This window comes from Ranitomeya variabilis, chromosome 1 (genome assembly GCF_051348905.1).
Source record: "Ranitomeya variabilis isolate aRanVar5 chromosome 1, aRanVar5.hap1, whole genome shotgun sequence".
Lineage (NCBI taxonomy): Eukaryota > Metazoa > Chordata > Amphibia > Anura > Dendrobatidae > Ranitomeya > Ranitomeya variabilis.
In genome coordinates, this window is record NC_135232.1 from 807,073,317 (window position 1) to 807,095,955 (window position 22,639).

At 42.0% G+C, this 22,639-nt stretch overlaps 1 protein-coding gene across 6 annotated transcripts in view; it reads right to left on the reverse strand.

Moving 5' to 3' along the window:
- The window catches only part of PSD3 (pleckstrin and Sec7 domain containing 3), a 741,896-nt gene that overhangs the window by 233,431 nt on the left and 485,826 nt on the right, over positions 1-22,639 (reverse strand). The gene's annotated exons all lie outside the window — the stretch shown is intronic.

A 22,639-nucleotide genomic window follows, 5' to 3' on the forward strand; every position in this document is an offset into this window, starting at 1 on the left:
AGGTGAGAAGGTGTAAACCTTATGTCAGAAGATGAGAAGGTGTAAACCCTGTCAGAAGGTGACAAGGTGTAAACAACATGTGAGAAGGTGTAAACCCTATGTCAGAAGGTGAGAAGGTGCAAACAATATGTGAGAAGGTGTAAACCCTATGTCAGAAGGTGAGAAGGTGTAAACCCTGTCAGAAGGTGAGAAGGTGTAAACCCTGTCAGAAGGTGAGAAGGTGTAAACCCTATGTCAGAAGGTGAGAAGGTGTAAACCCTATGTCAGAATGTGAGAAAGTGTAAACCCTGTCACAAGGTGAGAGGGTGTAAACCCTATGCCAGAAGGTGAGAAGGTGTAAACCCTATGTCAGAAGGTGAGAAGGTGTAAACCCTGTCAGAAGGTGAGATGATGTAAACCCTATGTCAGAAGGTGAGAAAGTGTAAACCCTGTCAGAAGGTGAGAAGGTGTAAACCCTATGTCAGAAGGTGAGAAGGTGTAAACCCTGTCAGAAGGTAAGAAGGTGTAAACCCTGTCAGAAGGTGAGATGATGTAAACCCTGTCAGAAGGTGAGATGATGTAAACCCTGTCAGAAGGTGAGATGACGTAAACCCTGTCAGAAGGTGTCCTAGAGGAAAGGAAGTTTAATCATCATCACAAACGACATCAGGGTTGCCAACTTCACATAATATTTTTTTCTCGACAGGTTATCAAAAAATCACGGAAACACTTTTTTATGGACACATTGGAAACCATAAAAAATCATTATAATCATTATAAGTGATGTCTACAGACCATAATTCTGATCCATCTCCTGTAAACTATAAAATGATAATTACAGTCAAAATAATATATATATATAAGTTCCTCCATCTTAAAAAAAAAACCATGGATGTCTTAAATTTTTCTAAAGGACAGGGTAAAAAAAGTGCCCTATTTTTACTGTCCTGGAATATCTGAGCAGGTGGCAACCCTGACGACAATTCTTTACTGTTCGAGCAGTCAGAGTATGTAATCTACAATATGTTGTAACAGTCAATTCACTAAACAAGTTCACCAACTGCCTGGATGGAGATGTAGACTTCTGTCATGGGACTTTTGATTCAAGCAACTAGTTTGATTTCTCTATATGGTGTGAGGAAGGAAATTTTTGATAATATTGTACAGTTAGGGTATTTTTCCACGTGCCGGATTACATCAGGATTTGCTGCGGATTGGACGCTGCGTACAGCCGCAGCGTCCAATCCGCAGCATCCAGATGTTACAGCATAGTGGAGGGGATTTTATGAAATCCTGTCTCCACTATGTGCGCACGGCCACATCCGGCAGCCCTGCGTATCCGGACATGCGGTGGGTCTTTATAGACCACAGCATGTCTCCGCAAGATAAATACCACAGTCAATGAATACGATGCAGTGTTTCCGCATGTGCTCAATGAACACATCTGGATTCACCATGCGTACAACAGGGGGCGGCACTTTGGGGCGGAGCAGGGTATCCGCTGCGTCCAAAGCACTGGGTTTCCTGAACGTGGAATCATACCTTTAGCATTTTAGAGTTTTTTTTGTAAGTGAATCATCTTTTCTTAGAACTCTACATTTTGACATTTTCTTCCTAGAAATACATAAATTAATTGACACCTTGGTGTTACCACTTGGGGTATTCCCTTTGACAATCTAACAGTGATCAATTAGGGCTGTAGGACACATCTCTTGTGATAAGAGGTTTTAATATTTCTAGGGGGAATAACAGAAGGACAGCACAATACTATGTTATAAAAAAAGATGCTGCAGAATTATTTGAATATATTTGAGTGTTTTTTTTTTTCATGTGTATGGGATGTTTGGGCGGGCATGGGAATGCTATGGGGTGGCATGCTGCACATGGGAAGGCTATAGGGGTGGCATGCTGCACATGGGGAGGCTATGGGGGTGAAATGCTGCATATGGGGAGGCTATGGGAGCCTCATGCTGCACTTGGGGAGGCTATGGGGGTGACACGCTGCACATAGGGAGGCTATGTGGTTCATGCTGTATATCAGGAGACTGTATGGGGCTCATACAGTGTATATAGAGAGGCTGTGTGGGGCTTATGCAGTGTATATATGGAGGCTGTGTGAGACTCATACTGTATACAGAGGCTCTGTGGCTCATGCTGTGTATAGGGGAGGCTGTGTGGGGCTCATTCTGCATATGGGGAGACTGTGTGGGGCTCATGCCGCATATGGGGGAGGCTGTATGGGGCTCATGTCGCATATGGGGAGATTGTGTGGGGCTCATGTCGCATATGGGGAGACTGTGTGGGGCTCATGCCGCATATGGGGGAGGCTGTATGGGGCTCATGTCGCATATGGGGAGATTGTGTGGGGCTCATGTCGCATATGGGGAGACTGTGTGGGGCTCATGCCGTATATGGGGGAGGCTGCGTGGGGCTCATGTCGCATATGGGGGAGGCTGTGTGGGGCTCATGCAGCATATGGGGGAGGCTGTGTGGGGGTCATGTCGCATATGGGGGAGGCTGTGTGGGGCTCATGTCGTATATGGGGGAGGCTGTGTGAGGCTCATGTCGCATATGGGGGAGGCTGTGTGTGGCTCATGCCGCATATGGGGTAGGCTGTGTGGGGCTCATGTCACATATGGGGGAGGCTGTGTGGGGCTCATGCCGCATATGGGGTAGGCTGTGTGGGGCTCATGTCGCATACGGGGGAGGCTGTGTGGTGCTCTTACAGTATATAAGGGGCTGTTGAGAGGCTCACACGATATACAGAAGGGGCTGCACTTGGGTTCAAATGATATATAGGGGTTGTCAGAATACTTAATTTTGCTCAATATTAAGTGATACAATTAATATTAATATATGGTAATAATACTATATAATGATAATATATCAATATTAATATTGAGTAGAATTAATTTCGGCCTATTGTTTCGGCCCTCCACAACAGTCATAGTCTCTCATGTGGCACCTCAGGAAAAATAATTGCCCACCACTGGTATCTGTCACTTATTTTAATAATAGTCCCACACATTAGACCCTGCTAGTATAGCAATTTTCATTTATCCAGTGTAAAGGTAAGAATTATTTGTGGCTGATATACATACCACTTTGTAAATGTACCTTTTTTAAAAAAGGTGATCCAGAAACGTGATATAGCACTTTTAGCATTTTGCTACTGGACTGAATGTTTCTCTGATGGATTACTAAAGCAGGTGAAGCAGCTGTCAACGTTCCCTTCTGATAAATAAATGTATTTCTTTTATTATTAAAATGGGAAGCTTTGCAGTTTGAGCCTCCGTCCCTCTTACACGCAGTCTGATTTACCCAACAGTCTCCTGATCGCTAATAACGGCGCAGACAGGAGCGATAACACCTCCCTTACCCTGGTGACAACACGCTGCGTGCTCGCTAAAATAGAGGATGCTTTCATGTAAGCTTCTGCTCGCCATTAACAGATCACTTCACTGTCTCCTTCTGACAAAGTCTACTGTCATTTCTCAAATTTTGATATCACAGAACATTGCAATCATTGTGGTGACTGCAGACATTAAATGGAGACTGTCCGTTATCCTTCCAATTCATTTTTTATTTTCCAAGAATACAAGTGAACAAAGCTGAAACAAAGTGATATTTTATGATTTTAAAGTTTTAAATGACAAGTACACCATCTTTCAATTTTAAAGTGATACATATCAGGACATAAGAAACACAAAATATCTAGTCCTTAGAAAGACTCAGAATTAGGTAGACACAACCTCAGGCAACCAATAGATGACAAATTACACAGTGTCATTATTTATTTCACAAAAAATAGCCCAAAATGCAACAGAAGGCGTGAAAAAATAAAACTGACAATGTGAATTATGTCATGAAATAAAAAAAAACATATATGGTAATACAAAAATGGTGTACTTAGCATATTATGTGACTGTACATTGGTATGTCACACTTTTTATAATTAAATAGGGGGTCAGCACCTAGTTATAAGCCAAAAGCAAATCTCATTCATAAAATAAGTGAAGGTTTACTAGTCCTCTAGTGATAATCTAGTCCTCTAGTGATAACCTAGTTCTCTAGTGATAATCTAGTCCTCTAGTGATAACCTATTACTCTAGTGATAATCTAGTCCTCTAGTGATAACCTAGTCCTCTAGTGATAATCTAGTCCTCTAGTGATAACCTAGTCCTCTAGTGATAATCTAGTCCTCTAGTGATAATCTAGTCCTCTAGTCCTCTAATGATAATCTAGTCCTCTAGTGATAACCTAGTCCTCTAGTGATAACCTAGTCCTCTAGTGATAATCTAGTCCTCTAGTGATAATCTAGTCCTCTAGTGATAACCTAGTCCTCTAGTGATAATCTAGTCCTCTAGTGATAACCTAGTCCTCTAGTGATAACCTAGTCCTCTAGTGATAATCTAGTCCTCTAGTGATAACCTAGTTCTCTAGTGATAATCTAGTCCTCTAGTGATAACCTATTCCTCTAGTGATAATGTAGTCCTCTAGTGATAACCTAGTCCTCTAGTGATAATCTAGTCATCTAGTCATAATCTAGTCCTCTAGTTCTCTAGTAATAATCTAGTCCTCTAGTGATAACCTAGTCCTCTAGTGATAATCTAGTCCTCTAGTGATAATCTAGTCCTCTAATGATAATCTAGTCCTCTAGTGATAACCTAGTCCTCTAGTGATAATCTAGTCCTCTAGTGATAATCTAGTACTCTAGTGATAACCTAGTCCTCTAGTCATAATCTAGTCCTCTAGTGATAACCTAGTTCTCTAGTGATAACCTAGTCCTCTAGTGATAATCTAGTCCTCTAGTGATAATCTAGTCCTCTAGTGATAACCTAGTCCTCTAGTCATAATCTAGTCCTCTAGTCATAATCTAGTCCTCTAGTCATAATCTAGTCCTCTAGTGATAACCTAGTCCTCTAGTGATAACCTAGTTCTCTAGTGATAACCTATTCCTCTAGTAATAATCTAGTCCTCTAGTGATAACCTAGTCCTCTAGTGATAATCTAGTCCTCTAGTGATAACCTAGTCCTCTAGTGATAACCTATTCCTCTAGTGATAATCTAGTCCTCTAGTGATAATCTAGTCCTCTAGTCATAATCTAGTCCTCTAGTTCTCTAGTGATAATCTAGTCCTCTAGTGATAACCTAGTCCTCTAGTGATAATCTAGTCCTCTAGTGATAATCTAGTCCTCTAGTGATAACCTAGTCCTCTAGTGATAATCTAGTCCTCTAGTGATAATCTAGTCCTCTAGTCCTCTAATGATAATCTAGTCCTCTAGTGATAACCTAGTCCTCTAGTGATAACCTAGTCCTCTAGTGATAATCTAGTCCTCTAGTGATAATCTAGTACTCTAGTGATAACCTAGTCCTCTAGTCATAATCTAGTCCTCTAGTGATAACCTAGTTCTCTAATGATAACCTAGTCCTCTAGTGATAATCTAGTCCTCTAGTGATAATCTAGTCCTCTAGTGATAATCTAGTAATCTAGTGATAACCTAGTCCTCTAGTCATAATCTAGTCCTCTAGTGATAACCTAGTTCTCTAGTGATAACCTAGTCCTCTAGTGATAATCTAGTCCTCTAGTGATAATCTAGTCCTCTAGTGATAATCTAGTCCTCTAGTCATAATCTAGTCCTCTAGTTCTCTAGTGATAATCTAGTCCTCTAGTGATAACCTAGTCCTCTAGTCATAATCTAGTCCTCTAGTGATAACCTAGTCCTCTAGTGATAATCTAGTCCTCTAGTGATAATCTAGTCCTCTAATGATAATCTAGTCCTCTAGTGATAACCTAGTCCTCTAGTGATAACCTATTCCTCTAGTGATAATCTAGTCCTCTAGTGATAATCTAGTCCTCTAGTGATAACCTAGTCCTCTAGTGATAACCTATTCCTCTAGTGATAATCTAGTCCTCTAGTGATAACCTAGTCCTCTAGTGATAACCTATTCCTCTAGTGATAATCTAGTCCTCTAGTGATAATCTAGTCCTCTAGTGATAACCTATTCCTCTAGTGATAATGTAGTCCTCTAGTGATAACCTAGTCCTCTAGTGATAACCTATTCCTCTAGTGATAATCTAGTCCTCTAGTGATAATCTAGTCCTCTAGTGATAACCTAGTCCTCTAGTGATAACCTATTCCTCTAGTGATAATCTAGTCCTCTAGTGATAATCTAGTCCTCTAGTGATAACCTAGTCCTCTAGTGATAATCTAGTCCTCTAGTCCTCTAGTGATAATCTAGTCCTCTAGTGATAACCTAGTCCTCTAGTGATAATCTAGTCCTCTAGTGATAACCTAGTCCTCTAGTGATAATCTAGTCCTCCAGTAGTAATCTAGTCCTTCGAATTATTATCAAAACTAAAGCAAGCAGCCCAGTAAGTGACACATCGCTGGTGTCAGGGTCTCTACGTTATGTCACTCTCAGATTAGATTCCAAAAAACTAATGACAGATTCCTTTTAAATAATTGATAGTGGTTGCTATTTTTTATTACTATTTTACTAGCACATAGTTGGATAAGGCGATTACAACATTAATATTTCACTTTTGGGGGTAGATTAAAAAAAAAACCAGACCATCACCAGGTAACAAACAAATACACAAAATGCATAGGAAAGCAACAGGCAAAAGGAGTAACGACAAACATACCGTATGTCTAACTCTACACTAAGATGTTTTCTCATAAGTCATGTAAGATAGTATGTCTACAATAACTCACCGCTTCACAGTCTCCGTGGGTTTTATGTATCTTTAATATTTTCCTAATTTGTAATAAAAGAAGAGAAAGACAGATCTAAAAGAAGAGAGGAGCCATCTAGTAGAGAAGATGATGTAGAAATAAGTCTTAGGCTACGTTTTCCTCGATAAGCTTTTGATGAGTTTTTCATGCTGCGTATTTTCGAAAAAAAATGCAAGTCACCTATTTTACTTAATATGTGCAGAAAATCTGCAACATCAAAAACTAACCAAAAGCTCTTGGTGGGAATGCAGCCATAGGCCCCCATTGCACGTCCATATAATACCGGGCCTTACACATAGCCTTGGCTGCCCGCACCTTATACATTTGTCTAAAAGCCAAGCTGGAAATTGTGGCATACACGGAAAAAGTCTAAAACAGATGCCTTCACTTTTTCCACATAAAAAGTTATTCTTTGCACTCACCACGCAAAACAAAAGCTGTGACATTTTCTAGATGTTCCTCGCAGCGTTTTACTAGTGCTGAGTCACAAATATTATAGAAATGTTCGATAAATAAAGCTAAATATTCTTTTTATCACATTCGTTATCTACCATTAGAGATTTTTAATAAAACCTGATGTGTACAGGTCGTTGGATCTTAAACGTCCTAGTTATTCTGTTTCCATAGAAACAAACTTTTTTTGTTATTTAATTGTACTGTTGCAAGACGTGAACTTTGCATTAGCAGCTGTTGCTGCAAATTGTGCAGTTTACCTGGCACTTCTAACGTTAATGGCTGATTTAGAAGTTATTTACGGTTTATTTGTCCCCATTTATGTATGAAGTCAATTAATAGTAAGTACTTGCCGACCGCCGAATAACTTAAAATGTTGCGGCGGTCCACACATTACTCAGCAAAGAGGTTTTAAAATGTCTGAGTAAGGTCGTAGTCACACACAACATATAAAAATACGGTCTTTTTTTTACATTTTTTAGTTGTTTCATGAACAGTGATCCGTATTCAATGTGAAGATGCAATTTTCTCGCATCAAAGTATCCGTGTAACATCCGTATGGCGAGATTTTGTCGCTGGCTTGCAAAATGGACATACAATGGATCAGTGGGCTCAAATATTCATGAAAACATATACACAGTCTATATTTACAGTATACAGTGTATAATATATATTTCATACATAGCTAGATAGCAGAATAGCATTTGTCGGCTTTTGTTAAATCATTACAGAACCGGACAGGATATGAGACATGGTTTACATACAGTAAACCATTGTATATCTGTTAGATTTTTATATGTCCATCACAAATAATGTTAGCAGTGTGTGTGTGAAATTTTGAAGCTGTAGGTGCTAAATTAAAGGATTAATTCACGGAAAAAGCTGGCGTGGGCTCCCGCACAATTTTCTCCACCAGAGAGGGAAAGCCAGTGATTGAGGGAAGATATTAATAGCCTAGAGAGGGACCATGGTTATTGCCTCCCCCTCCCCCAGCTAAAAACAGCTGCCCCCAGCCACCCCAGAAAAGGCGCATCTGTAAGATGCTCCTATTCCGGCAATTAGCCTCTCTCTTCCCATTGCCCTGTGGTGGTGGCATATGGGGTAATAAGGGGTTAATGTCACCTTGCTATTGTAAGGTGACATTAAGCCTGGTTAATAATGGAGAGGTGTCATTAAGACACCTCTCCATTATTAATCCAATAGTATGAGAGGGCTAAAAATACACACACTTTTTAAAGTCTTTTAATGAAATAAAAAAATGCAAAATAAAGAAACAACAATATCCCATACCTGTCTGCTGTACAGTCAAGTCCCACTCTGCAATCCATCTCAAGGGGTTAAATAGTTTACAACCTGGAGCGGGGCTAATACTACCGGCCGGGCTGTAAACCACGGACAAATTAATGAAAACCTGTCTGCGCAGCCTACTCGCCTGACCGGACATGAATTCTGTAGCGTGGGAAAGTTTCTGAATATTTTCCCACGCTGTCAAGTCCACCGCCTCAGGTAGGGCTGACTACCGCTGACGTCACTGAGCATGCGCAGACTCCCCCGTCTGTCTCGCAGTGAACTGACAGCGTGGGAAAATGTTCAGAAACTTTCCCATGCTACAGAGTTCATGTCCAGTGAGACGGGGAGGCGGCGCAGGCAGCTTTTCATTCATTCCTCCGTGGTTTATAGCCCGGCTGGTAGCATTAGCACCACTCTGGGTTGTAAACTATTTAACCCCTTTGAAATGGATTGCAGAGTGGGACTTGACTGTACGGCGGACAGGTATGGGATATTGTTGTTTTTTTATTTTGCATTTTTTTTACAAAAGAACAAGGGCTTCGCTTGGATTGAGAGTGCAATAAAGATGTTAAACCTGTATGTTTCATTATTTCATTAAAATCCGGCGCTGGAACCCATCATTTTCTGGATCCGGCACCTTCCGGCTGCCATAGGCTTCCATCCCAGCAAACAGCCAGAAGCACTGGATCCGGCGCTTACGGCTTTTTTGCCGGAGTTACAAACGTTGCTATGGACGTTTTTTTTCCAGAAACCGGAAACAGCAGATTTGCCGGATCCGGTGAAAACCGGACGAAACGCAATGTCATCCGGCGCAATCCGGCACTAATACAAGTCTATGGGGAAAAAACAGATTCGGCGAATGTTGCCGCCGGATCTTTTTTTTTTTAAATTTAGCCGGATTGAGCCTGACAGCGAAAACCTGATGTGTGAAAGTAGCCTTAGAGAAAGCCAGGTGGAGGAATATGCAATACTAGTATCAGTGGGCACCGCTGTTATGGTTCTCAATGGCAAGAGAACATAGCCCAGCAAACATAAGTACTAGCTCTTGGAAGGATGGAAACTAAACTGACCATGAACTAAACCTGCCGCACAACTAACAGTAGCCGGGTAGCGTTGCCTACGTTTTTTATCCCTAGACGCCCAGCGCCGGCCGGAGGACTAACTAATCCTGGCAGAGGAAAATATAGTCCTGGCTCACCTCTAGAGAAATTTCCCCGATAGGCAGACAGAGGCCCCCACATATATTGGCGGTGATTTTAGATGAAATGACAAACGTAGTATGAAAATAGGTTTAGCAAAATTGAGGTCCGCTTACTAGATAGCAGGAAGACAGAAAGGGCACTTTCATGGTCAGCTGAAAACCCTATCAAAATACCATCCTGAAATTACTTTAAGACTCTAGTATTAACTCATAACATCAGAGTGGCAATTTCAGATCACAAGAGCTTTCCAGACACAGAAACGAAACTACAGCTGTGAACTGGAACAAAATGCAAAAACAAACGAGGACTAAAGTCCAACTTAGCTGGGAGTTGTCTAGCAGCAGGAACATGCACAGAAAGGCTTCTGATTACAATGTTGACCGGCATGGAAGTGACAGAGGAGCAAGGTTAAATAGCGACTCCCACATCCTGATGGAAACAGGTGAACAGAGGGGATGATGCACACCAGTTCAATTCCACCAGTGGCCACCGGGGGAGCCCAAAATCCAATTTCACAACAGTACCCCCCCCTCAAGGAGGGGGCACCGAACCCTCACCAGAAACACCAGGGCGATCAGGACGAGCCCTATGAAAGGCACGGACCAGATCGGAGGCATGAACATCAGAGGCAGTCACCCAAGAATTATCCTCCTGACCGTATCCCTTCCATTTGACCAGATACTGGAGTTTCCGTCTGGAAACACGGGAGTCCAAGATTTTTTCCACAACGTACTCCAACTCGCCCTCAACCAACACCGGAGCAGGAGGCTCAACGGAAGGCACAACCGGTACCTCATACCTGCGCAACAATGACCGATGAAAAACATTATGAATAGAAAAAGATGCAGGGAGGTCCAAACGGAAGGACACAGGGTTAAGAATCTCCAATATCTTGTACGGGCCGATGAACCGAGGCTTAAACTTAGGAGAAGAAACCCTCATAGGGACAAAACGAGAAGACAACCACACCAAGTCCCCAACACAAAGCCGAGGACCAACCCGACGCCGGCGGTTGGCAAAAAGCTGAGTCATCTCCTGGGACAACTTCAAATTGTCCACTACCTGCCCCCAAATCTGATGCAACCTCTCCACCACAGCATCCACTCCAGGACAATCCGAAGATTCCACCTCACCAGAAGAAAATCGAGGATGAAACCCCGAATTACAGAAAAAAGGAGACACCAAGGTGGCAGAGCTGGCCCGATTACTGAGGGCAAACTCCGCTAAAGGCAAAAAAGCAACCCAATCATCCTGATCTGCAGACACAAAACACCTCAAATATGTCTCCAAGGTCTGATTCATCCGCTCGGTCTGGCCATTAGTCTGAGGATGGAAAGCAGATGAGAAAGACAAATCTATGCCCATCCTAGCACAGAATGCTCGCCAAAATCTAGACACGAATTGGGTTCCTCTGTCAGAAACGATATTCTCCGGAATACCATGCAAACGGACCACATTTTGAAAAAACAGAGGAACCAACTCGGAAGAAGAAGGCAACTTAGGCAGGGGAACCAAATGGACCATCTTAGAGAAACGGTCACACACCACCCAGATGACAGACATCTTCTGAGAAACAGGAAGATCCGAAATAAAATCCATCGAGATGTGCGTCCAGGGCCTCTTCGGGATAGGCAAGGGCAACAACAATCCACTAGCCCGAGAACAACAAGGCTTGGCCCGAGCACAAACGTCACAAGACTGCACAAAGCCTCGCACATCTCGAGACAGGGAAGGCCACCAGAAGGACCTTGCCACCAAATCCCTGGTACCAAAGATTCCAGGATGACCTGTCAACGCAGAAGAATGAACCTCAGAAATGACTTTACTGGTCCAATCATCAGGAACAAACAGTCTACCAGGTGGGCAACGATCAGGTCTATCCGCCTGAAACTCCTGCAAGGCCCGCCGCAGGTCTGGAGAAACGGCAGACAATATCACTCCATCCTTAAGGATACCTGTAGGTTCAGAGTTACCAGGGGAGTCAGGCTCAAAACTCCTAGAAAGGGCATCCGCCTTAACATTCTTAGAACCCGGCAGGTAGGACACCACAAAATTAAACCGAGAGAAAAACAACGACCAGCGCGCCTGTCTAGGATTCAGGCGTCTGGCGGACTCAAGATAAATTAGATTTTTGTGGTCAGTCAATACCACCACCTGATGTCTAGCCCCCTCAAGCCAATGACGCCACTCCTCAAAAGCCCACTTCATGGCCAAAAGCTCCCGATTCCCAACATCATAATTCCGCTCGGCGGGCGAAAATTTACGCGAGAAAAAGGCACAAGGTCTCATCACGGAACAATCGGAACTTCTCTGCGACAAAACTGCCCCAGCTCCGATTTCAGAAGCGTCGACCTCAACCTGAAAAGGAAGAGCAACATCAGGCTGACGCAACACAGGGGCGGAAGAAAAGCGGCGCTTAAGCTCCCGAAAGGCCTCCACAGCAGCAGGGGACCAATCAGCAACATCAGCACCTTTCTTAGTCAGATCAGTCAATGGTTTAACAACATCAGAAAAACCAGCAATAAATCGACGATAAAAGTTAGCAAAGCCCAAAAATTTCTGAAGACTCTTAAGAGAAGAGGGTTGCGTCCAATCACAAATAGCCTGAACCTTGACAGGATCCATCTCGATGGAAGAGGGGGAAAAAATATATCCCAAAAAGGAAATCTTTTGAACCCCAAAAACGCACTTAGAACCCTTCACACACAAGGAATAAGACCACAAAACCTGAAAAACCCTCCTGACCTGCTGGACATGAGAGTCCCAGTCATCCGAAAAAATCAAAATATCATCCAGATACACAATCAAAAATTTATCCAAATAATCACGGAAAATGTCATGCATAAAGGACTGAAAGACTGAAGGGGCATTTGAAAGACCAAAAGGCATCACCAAATACTCAAAGTGGCCCTCGGGCGTATTAAATGCGGTCTTCCACTCATCCCCCTGCTTAATTCGCACCAAATTATACGCCCCACGGAGATCTATCTTAGAGAACCACTTGGCCCCCTCTATGCGAGCAAACAAATCAGTCAGCAGTGGCAACGGATATTGATATTTAACCGTGATTTTATTCAAAAGCCGATAATCAATACACGGTCTCAAAGAGCCATCTTTCTTAGCCACAAAGAAAAAACCGGCTCCTAAGGGAGATGACGAAGGACGAATATGTCCCTTTTCCAAGGACTCCTTTATATATTCTCGCATAGCAGCATGTTCAGGCACAGACAGATTAAATAAACGACCCTTAGGGTATTTACTACCCGGAATCAAATCTATGGCACAATCGCACTCCCGGTGCGGAGGTAATGAACCAAGCTTAGGTTCTTCAAAAACGTCACGATATTCAGTCAAGAATTCAGGAATCTCAGAGGGAATAGATGATGAAATGGAAACCACAGGTACGTCCCCATGCGTCCCCTTACAACCCCAGCTTAACACAGACATAGCTTTCCAGTCAAGGACTGGGTTATGAGATTGCAGCCATGGCAATCCAAGCACCAACACATCATGTAGGTTATACAGCACAAGAAAGCGAATAATCTCCTGATGATCCGGATTTATCCGCATAGTTACTTGTGTCCAGTATTGTGGTTTATTACTAGCCAATGGGGTGGAGTCAATCCCCTTCAGGGGTATAGGAGTTTCAAGAGGCTCCAAATCATACCCACAGCGTTTGGCAAAGGACCAATCCATAAGACTCAAAGCGGCGCCAGAGTCGACATAGGCATCCGCGGTAATAGATGATAAAGAACAAATCAGGGTTACAGATAGAATAAACTTAGACTGTAAAGTGCCAATTGAAACAGACCTATCAAGCTTCATAGTACGCTTAGAGCATGCTGATATAACATGAGTTGAATCACCGCAATAGAAGCACAACCCATTTTTTCGTCTTAAATTCTGCCGTTCACTTCTGGACAGAATTCTATCACATTGCATATTCTCTGGCGTCTTCTCAGTAGACACCGCCAAATGGTGCACAGGTTTGCGCTCCCGCAGACGCCTATCGATCTGGATAGCCATTGTCATGGACTCATTCAGACCCGCAGGCACAGGGAACCCCACCATAACATCCTTAATGGCATCAGAGAGACCCTCTCTGAAATTCGCCGCCAGGGCGCACTCATTCCACTGAGTAAGCACAGCCCATTTACGGAATTTCTGGCAGTATATTTCAGCTTCGTCTTGCCCCTGAGATAGGGACATCAAGGCCTTTTCCGCCTGAAGCTCTAACTGAGGTTCCTCATAAAGCAACCCCAAGGCCAGAAAAAACGCATCCACATTGAGCAACGCAGGATCCCCTGGAGCCAATGCAAAAGCCCAATCCTGAGGGTCGCCCCGGAGCAAGGAAATCACAATCCTGACCTGCTGAGCAGGATCTCCAGCAGAGCGAGATTTCAGGGACAAAAACAACTTGCAATTATTTTTGAAATTTTGAAAGCAAGATCTATTCCCCGAGAAAAATTCAGGCAAAGGAATTCTAGGTTCAGATATAGGAACATGAACAACAAAATCTTGTAAATTTTGAACTTTCGTGGTGAGATTATTCAAACCTGCAGCTAAACTCTGAATATCCATTTTAAACAGGTGAACACAGAGCCATTCCAGGATTAGAAGGAGAGAGAGAGAGAGAAAGGCTGCAATATAGGCAGACTTGCAAGAGATTCAATTACAAGCACACTCAGAACTGAAGGGAAGGGAAAAAAAAAAAAATCTTCAGCAGACTTCTCTTTTCTCTCCTTTCTCTGTCAATTAATTTAACCCTTTTTGGGCCGGTCAAACTGTTATGGTTCTCAATGGCAAGAGAACATAGCCCAGCAAACATAAGTACTAGCTCTTGGAAGGATGGAAACTAAACTGACCATGAACTAAACCTGCCGCACAACTAACAGTAGCCGGGTAGCGTTGCCTACGTTTTTTATCCCTAGACGCCCAGCGCCGGCCGGAGGACTAACTAATCCTGGCAGAGGAAAATATAGTCCTGGCTCACCTCTAGAGAAATTTCCCCGATAGGCAGACAGAGGCCCCCACATATATTGGCGGTGATTTTAGATGAAATGACAAACGTAGTATGAAAATAGGTTTAGCAAAATTGAGGTCCGCTTACTAGATAGCAGGAAGACAGAAAGGGCACTTTCATGGTCAGCTGAAAACCCTATCAAAATACCATCCTGAAATTACTTTAAGACTCTAGTATTAACTCATAACATCAGAGTGGCAATTTCAGATCACAAGAGCTTTCCAGACACAGAAACGAAACTACAGCTGTGAACTGGAACAAAATGCAAAAACAAACGAGGACTAAAGTCCAACTTAGCTGGGAGTTGTCTAGCAGCAGGAACATGCACAGAAAGGCTTCTGATTACAATGTTGACCGGCATGGAAGTGACAGAGGAGCAAGGTTAAATAGCGACTCCCACATCCTGATGGAAACAGGTGAACAGAGGGGATGATGCACACCAGTTCAATTCCACCAGTGGCCACCGGGGGAGCCCAAAATCCAATTTCACAACACACCGCTTTCTGCACTCTTCCTTTTCAGAATACATGTATGTCCAGCCAAAGGCTACTTTCACACCAGCACACTTTCTGTCAGAGTGCTGGCCATGGGGAAAACAGCAAGGATCAATGTCGTTCAATAGGGCCGTTCAGAAGGCCGTTTTTTTTTGTTTGGTTGTTTTTTACACGAATTGAATGTCTGCATGAAAAAAATTGCAGCCTGCACTAACCTCTTCCGTATTTCAGATGAGACTTATGAATGAGCAAAGAAAAATAATTGGATTCCATATGGATCATCCGTATAGAATGCAATCTTTACGGACACATTGCAATTCTTAACCTAGGAATCTGTAATTGGTTTTATAAATTTTAATAACTGCTGATCTATAAAAACACAGGCCATGTGGATGGATAAATCAAATGATGTTTGTACACTCCAGTAAACTTAGGTGATATAGGGCGGGGGAGGGGTGGGTGAGATAGCTGTATGGCTCCTTAATAGTCTGTCATAGGTCAGCACAAAATTCTTCATACTCATCTCACCTCACATCAAATATGGTACTTTGCAAAAATAACATTGGTGACAGGAATATCTAATAATACAAGATGACACATATCTGATGTGAGGCTGATCGCTGTATGCCAGTGTACATCCTTTGGCTTGTTGATCAGAAAATGCCATCATAACTTGTGTATCCAGGCAGCAGAGAAGCTAGCTGTGGTTGCTTAGCAATGTAGGAATTTCACCTATGTTGTAGCAGATTCACATTGCCATTATCCACCTTTGTACCAGAACCAAGCCTGGAGTTGAATATTTCTGTTTGGTACTGGAAGCTCAGAATGAAAAGGATACTGAGACTGTTAGGATCATTTCTTTTCTGTGTATGAAGTTTGCTCCGGGGAAAGAACTGAAATCTGCTTGGGTGAGCCCGCATTGACAATACACAGCTCTGGCAAAAATTAAGAGGCCACCACATGGGCAGCCCAATCTCCAGACCTGAACCTCAATGAAAACCTCTGGAATGTAATCAAGAGGATGATGGATAGTCACAATCCACCAAACAAAGAAGAACTGCTTACATTTTTGGACCAGAAGCAGTGTGAAAGACTGGTGGAAAGCATGCCAAGACGCATGAAAGCTGTGATTAAACATCATGGTTATTCCACAAAATATTGATTTCTGAACTCTACCTGAGTTAAAACATTAGTATTGTTGTTTCTAAATGATTATGAACTTGTTTTCTTTGCATTATTTGAGGTCTGAAAGCACTGGGTTTTTTTATTTTATTTTTATTTTAACCATTTTTCTTTGTCAGAAAAAAAAATACAAAATGTATTGCTTGGAAATTAGAGAAAGAAAGAGACATGTCAGAAGTTTATAGAATAAAAGAACAATTTACATTTTACTCAAAACTTTACCTATAAAGAGAAAAATCAGACAAACTGAAAATTTTGCAGTGGTCTTTTAATTTTTTTCCAGAACTGTATGTGCCCTGCTAAATAAACTGGGTTTTTTTTCACATGGGATAAATATGCTATATCCATCACATATGATATACTGAGACTCTGCTGTATACAACACATAGGATACACAACACATAGAATACACTGACACTGCGGTATATATATCACATAGGATTCACTGCGACTGTTACATACATTGCATAGGCAAAAGTGGGAAGGGAGAGCAGAGAGCGCTAACTCTGCGCACAAAGAACATTCTAACCCTGCCCAGCGTTGGACATAACCCAGAGCTGATGTGGGGGCATTCAGTAGTAAATGTTGTGTGAGTGTGCGTAATCTCTACAGAAAAATTAAAGGGCGGATGGCCTATGCACTGCAGCCCACCAGGAATCCGCCCAAGGGTCAGACCACATGACAGTACAGGCTGTAAACGGCCGCAGGCTGGAGATTACCCACCCCTGTCATATGAAGGCACCTTAAGGGTATTATTATCATTGAGAGACAAACTGAAAGGTTATAATCAGAAGTACGCACATTGGAGGGATGACGATCATAAAGGTAATCTTTGACAGAAGGTGAGGCACATTGGGGCATCAATATCATAAGGAGACACACTGGGGGTCACTATCATAAGAAGGCACACTGTGGAGTAGTTATAACGAGGAACACTGAAAGGTCATTATCATAAGGAAGCACACCCGGGAACATCTTCATAAGGAGACACACTGGGAGAGTCAATATCAAAAGGATGGGAGGCACTATAAAATTATAAGGAGGCACGGGGGGGTATTATTATTATAAGGATGCAGAGGGGTATTATTATTATAAGGAGGCACGGGGGGGTATTATTATTATAAGGATGCAGAGGGGTATAATTATTATAAGAGGCATGGGGGGACAGAGGAGGCACTGCTACTGTGTGAGAAGCAAACATAGGGTGCTACTGTTGTGCAGGGATCAAAGGGGGCGATATTACTGTCTAGGGCATGGGTTATAGCACTATGTGGTTTGTGCAGGGGTGAAGAAATGTGAAGAGGGTGCCGGAAAAGTGATACGTCAAGATGCTTTATGTGTTATACTCTGCAGAGACAAGTCAAGAATGGAAGGTGAGGTCATGTGTAACTGGGCCATATAGAAAAAAAAAAACGGAAAGTGAATGACAATAACAAGCGACATGACTGGTGAGCCGCTGAGATCTACCATAACCATCCACTGTATGATGGCAATATCAGTAGATCTGGCTAATGGGCAACACCGTAGTATCATCACTACCGTATATGCTGGAAATATTTGGTTATGGTGTAACGGTATTATTTGTCTCTCATATTGCAATGTTAATGGTAATATTGATCTTAGTACAGTCGTGCTCGTAGCAATCAGCCTGTGAGCATTACTATGTCACTATGCATTGGTAGTATGTGGCCAAAGCAAGGCTGTATTTTATGTAATTATTGTTAGTATTGGTCTTGCAGTAAATCTTGATTTTCTCCAGGGTCAGGCAGGGTCACATTTGTAATAAAGACCCCCATCTGGTGAAATGGGAGCAACAAGGCTGCTTTCAAATGTGAGGGTTGCATTTCAGACTCGGTTCAGCCTTGCTTGCAGCAGTTCTATGGAAAATCTTATAAGTCTAGAGCTCCCCGGGAGTGTTCACTGTGAGGTATGTTCAAATTCTGGGATTACGACACTGCAATGTTTCCCTAAAGAGAAAAGGGCAATAGCGACTCTACGACCATTACAAATAAATCTGGACATGTTGCTGTGGAGCTCAGAGCCGAGCTGTGCCAAAAATCTATAAATTGTATTCACTATGAATGTGACAGTATGTAGGAAAAAAAATGTGCTGCAGGGTTGTAGAAAATATACACCCTAACAAAAATGTATATAAAAAGGAAAAAAAAAAAAACTTATACAATAATCAATTAGACAATTACAAAATAATGTTTTAACCTTTTTACCTGGTGGAAAGAACCTTTTTTTATTCAGGTTAAATTAAAGGGTTTACATGATGGACAGTGGCACCTATGGCGGCAAACCGAAAAGGCGACAACAACCTGTCAATATGAAATTTCTTGACTTGTAAAAGCTGGGAAGTATTGGACGTCTGCTTAGCAACAGCGCGAATGGAAGATAGCAGCTACCTATTAGGACTAATCTGTTCCAGCACTTTCGGGGTTAAACAAGTACTAATCCCTGGAATTCTAGATAAGTGCAGCAGTAAACAAAGGTCGTATTGCGCTAATTTCATACTATCTGCAAAGCCTGGTTACAATCTTGTACAAATCCATGGAAACCGTGTACTGAAAATATGAAGCTTTTTCTGTGAGTGCTATTTTTCTTCCCCTGTCGATGAGATTTGCAAAGAGAATTCGGTGTTTGCTTGGATGATTGAAATGCCCAGGGCAAGAAAGCCACCATTACTTGAGGTGGATTAGAAAGGCAGCCTTTAGTTTTTTTCAGCAGTCCACAAGCCATGGAGCAAAGGCTGGTAATGGGCACCCTATTCCTTGCCAGCAATCACTTCGATGTACACAGCTGCAACGTTTGGACATCTACACCGAGTGACCAAAACAATGTGTCAGTCATTCTCATTCACATCAAGTCTCATTCTTGACGGCTCGTAAACTTTAAAATGGCAGGCCGACTCATTTTTATTGCTCGTTATTTTAAAAAGGATTGGACTTCAAAAGGTTCCTGTAAAGAAAAATACAATTCCAAAATAGACAACATTGTGCCATTATGGCCTAACACCATTCAAGGAGGTACGGTATTCCCATTTTACACACCTTTGGCATATTCTGAGGTTACTCACTTGCATCAAAAAGAAGAAAAGGAGGCACTCACCGATCTGTAATGTTCTCTTGCTTTATTGAATTTCCATAAAAAGTGAGGAAAGTGAGGAAAGGAGCTCGTGTGAGCAGTACATGACGACGGCCGTTTCGCGCTCTATCCACGCTTCCACGGGTCAATATGTGAAAAAGCATGTAGGGAGAGGTAATATACCCAAAACACAGCATACTCCTCCCCCTCACAACCACTCCTCCCACCACGTCATAGGATACAAACTTAAAAACAGTGAATTAAAACACAATTAATAACAAAACATCTATTGCACCATACGTTTGAAAATTGACTTGTTCACCGAAGCAGGGAAATAATTATTTACATTTGCATCTCTAAATACCATTTGCAAAACTAACGCATGAATTAAGATCCACTTCCCACATCTCTAGAATGCACGATCCCTTAAACCCCTATGTGAATTATAAATCCATGTTTGGTCACAGAAATACCGCCATATCCAGTTTCTCATTCAATCCCATCGGACCCATGGCATTAGTGCGCATGATCCATTTCCCCTCATGTCTAAGAAGGAGATTGTTCCAGTCTGCACCCCGTACAGGAGAGTGGACCCTTTCAATCCCCGCGAATGACAAAATGTTAGGGTTTCCCCATGTATTTCTTTTACATGAGCGATTAACCTAGGAACTCCTTTACCTGAACCAATTGACTTATAATGTTCCCGGAATCGCACATACATCGGACGTATTGTTTTACCAACGTAATAGTGCCTGCACGGGCAGAAGAGCACATAAACTACATGGTCTGTTTTGCAAGTAATAAAATCTGTGACCAGATGTTCTATGGCCCCTATCTGTGACACTCTACTGGTGTCATGATGTTTACAAAAGGGGCAATGCCCACATTTAAAATTACCCTTGGCAACCCCTATACCAGTTTTTGACTTGTTTTTCTATGCGGTTTCTCACCAATTTATCCTTCAGTCTAGTGCTACGTCTATTTGATATTACGGGACCCCTAGCTATTACGTCCGCTACGAAACATGGATTTATAATTCACATAGGGGTTTAAGGGATCGTGCATTCTAGAGATGTGGGAAGTGGATCTTAATTTATGCGTTAGTTTTGCAAATGGTATTTAGAGATGCAAATGTAAATAATTATTTCCCTGCTTTGGTGACCAAGTCAATTTTCAAACGTATGGTGCAATTGATGTTTTGTTTTTAATTGTGTTTTAATTCACTGTTTTTAAGTTAGTATCCTATGGCGTGGTGGGAGGAGTGGTTGTGAGGGGGAGGAGTATGCTGTGTTTTGGGTATATTACCTCTCCCTACATGCTCTTTCACATATTGACCATCGGAAGCGCGGATAGAGCGCGAAACGGACGTCGTCAAGTACTGCTCACACGAGCTCCTTTCCTCACTCTCCCGGCCATGAATTTTTGATGGAAATTCAATAAAGCAAGAGAACATTACAGATCGGTGAGTGCCTCCTTTTCTTCTTTTCGATGCAAGTGAATTACCTGTGGTTTTCTGGAAGAGCACCTGGAATCTTTGAAGTACAGCGTAACCGTTCTTATAGATGAGTACACCTATGGGACATACAGGATGAGTACACCTATGGGACATACAGGCTGATGGTCTTGCGTGGGGCAGTGCCGTCCACTTTTCTTTTTCTTTTTACTTAAATATTCTGAGGCTACACCTTGAAGCTATGTGCACATGTTCAGGATTTTTCGCTTTTTCGTGTTTTTCCGCATAAAAAACGCTAAAAAAGCTTACATTAAAAATCCTATTATTAGAATGCAATCTGCAATTTTTGCGCACATGTTTTTGCGGAAAAAACGCATCGCGGGGAAAAAACGCAGCACGTTCATTAATTTTGCGGAAAATTTCCAGATTTGCCACTATATAATATAGTAATGGAAAACTCCAGAAAAATCTGCATAAAAAAAGGGGGGGGATTTCTTGCAGAAAAAGTCCGGTTATGTTCAGGAAAATTCTGCAAAGAATCCTGACATGTGCACATAGCCTAAAAATACATTTTCAGTTGCAGGTTCTCACACAGGTAGAATGGGGGGGGGGGGGGGGGGGAGGGTAGTCTGGTTCCTTCCATATCTGCCATAGACATCGAGGAAAAAAAAAAAACTAAAATTGCCTCCGAGGCTCTCTTGCCCCGCTGACAGTCGTCCTGCTGGTGTTTGTACAACATGGCCTCCTGCCATAATGCCTTGCCCTATGTGACTGCTGGTGTAAATGACTTCAGATGTTGCATATGGCAGGGCTATCAGAGACCAACAGGGTTAAATGTAATGATGATGATCAGCAAGTTTTATTTTTTCCTTATGTATGAAAATAAAAAAAGCTTGGGTGTGAAATAAACATTTTTGGAAAAAATTACCGTAAATGTTCATTTATTCCTTCCGCATTGCTTCAGTTTCTGTGAAGCAACTAAAGGGTTAATAAACTTCTTGAATGTGGTTTTGAGTATCCTGAGGGGTGCAGTTTTTAGAATGGTGTCACTTTTGGGTATTTTCTGTCATATAAGCCCCTCAAAGTGACTTCTAATGTGAGGTGGTCCCTTGAAAAAGTTTTTCAAATTTTGTTGGAAAAATGAGAAATCGCCGGTCAACTTTTAACCCTTAAAACTTCCTAACAAAAAAATTACCGCATGTTTCAAAAATTGTGCTGATGTAAAGTAGACATGTGGGAAATGTTATTTATTAATTATTTTGTGTGACATGACTCTAATTTAAGGGCATAAGAATTAAAAGTTTGAAAATTGCAACATTTAAAAAAATATATATTTTTTTCACAAATAAACACAAGTCATATCAAAGAAATGTTACCACTATCATGAAGCCCAATATGTCACGAGAAAACAGTCACAATCTCTTGGATTTGTTGAAGTGTTCCAGAGTTATTACCTCATAAAGTGACAGTGGTCAGAAGTGTAAAAAGGGGGTTGAAAGGGTTAGGTGGAAGAGACCTTTTTCATGAAGGACTTGCCAGCTCTTCCTGTGGATCTGAGAGTAAGCAGAAACAAAATGCGCAATAAGTTTTTGACTTCCCCATTGAATTCAATGGCAGAAAGACCATGCCCAATCTGCATTATGAATAGACATATTGCAGATAAAAATCTGCACAGCTGGAGGGTTTCCGCACAGCGCATGGATGAGATTTGCTGAAATCTAGTTTGCTTTTACCATA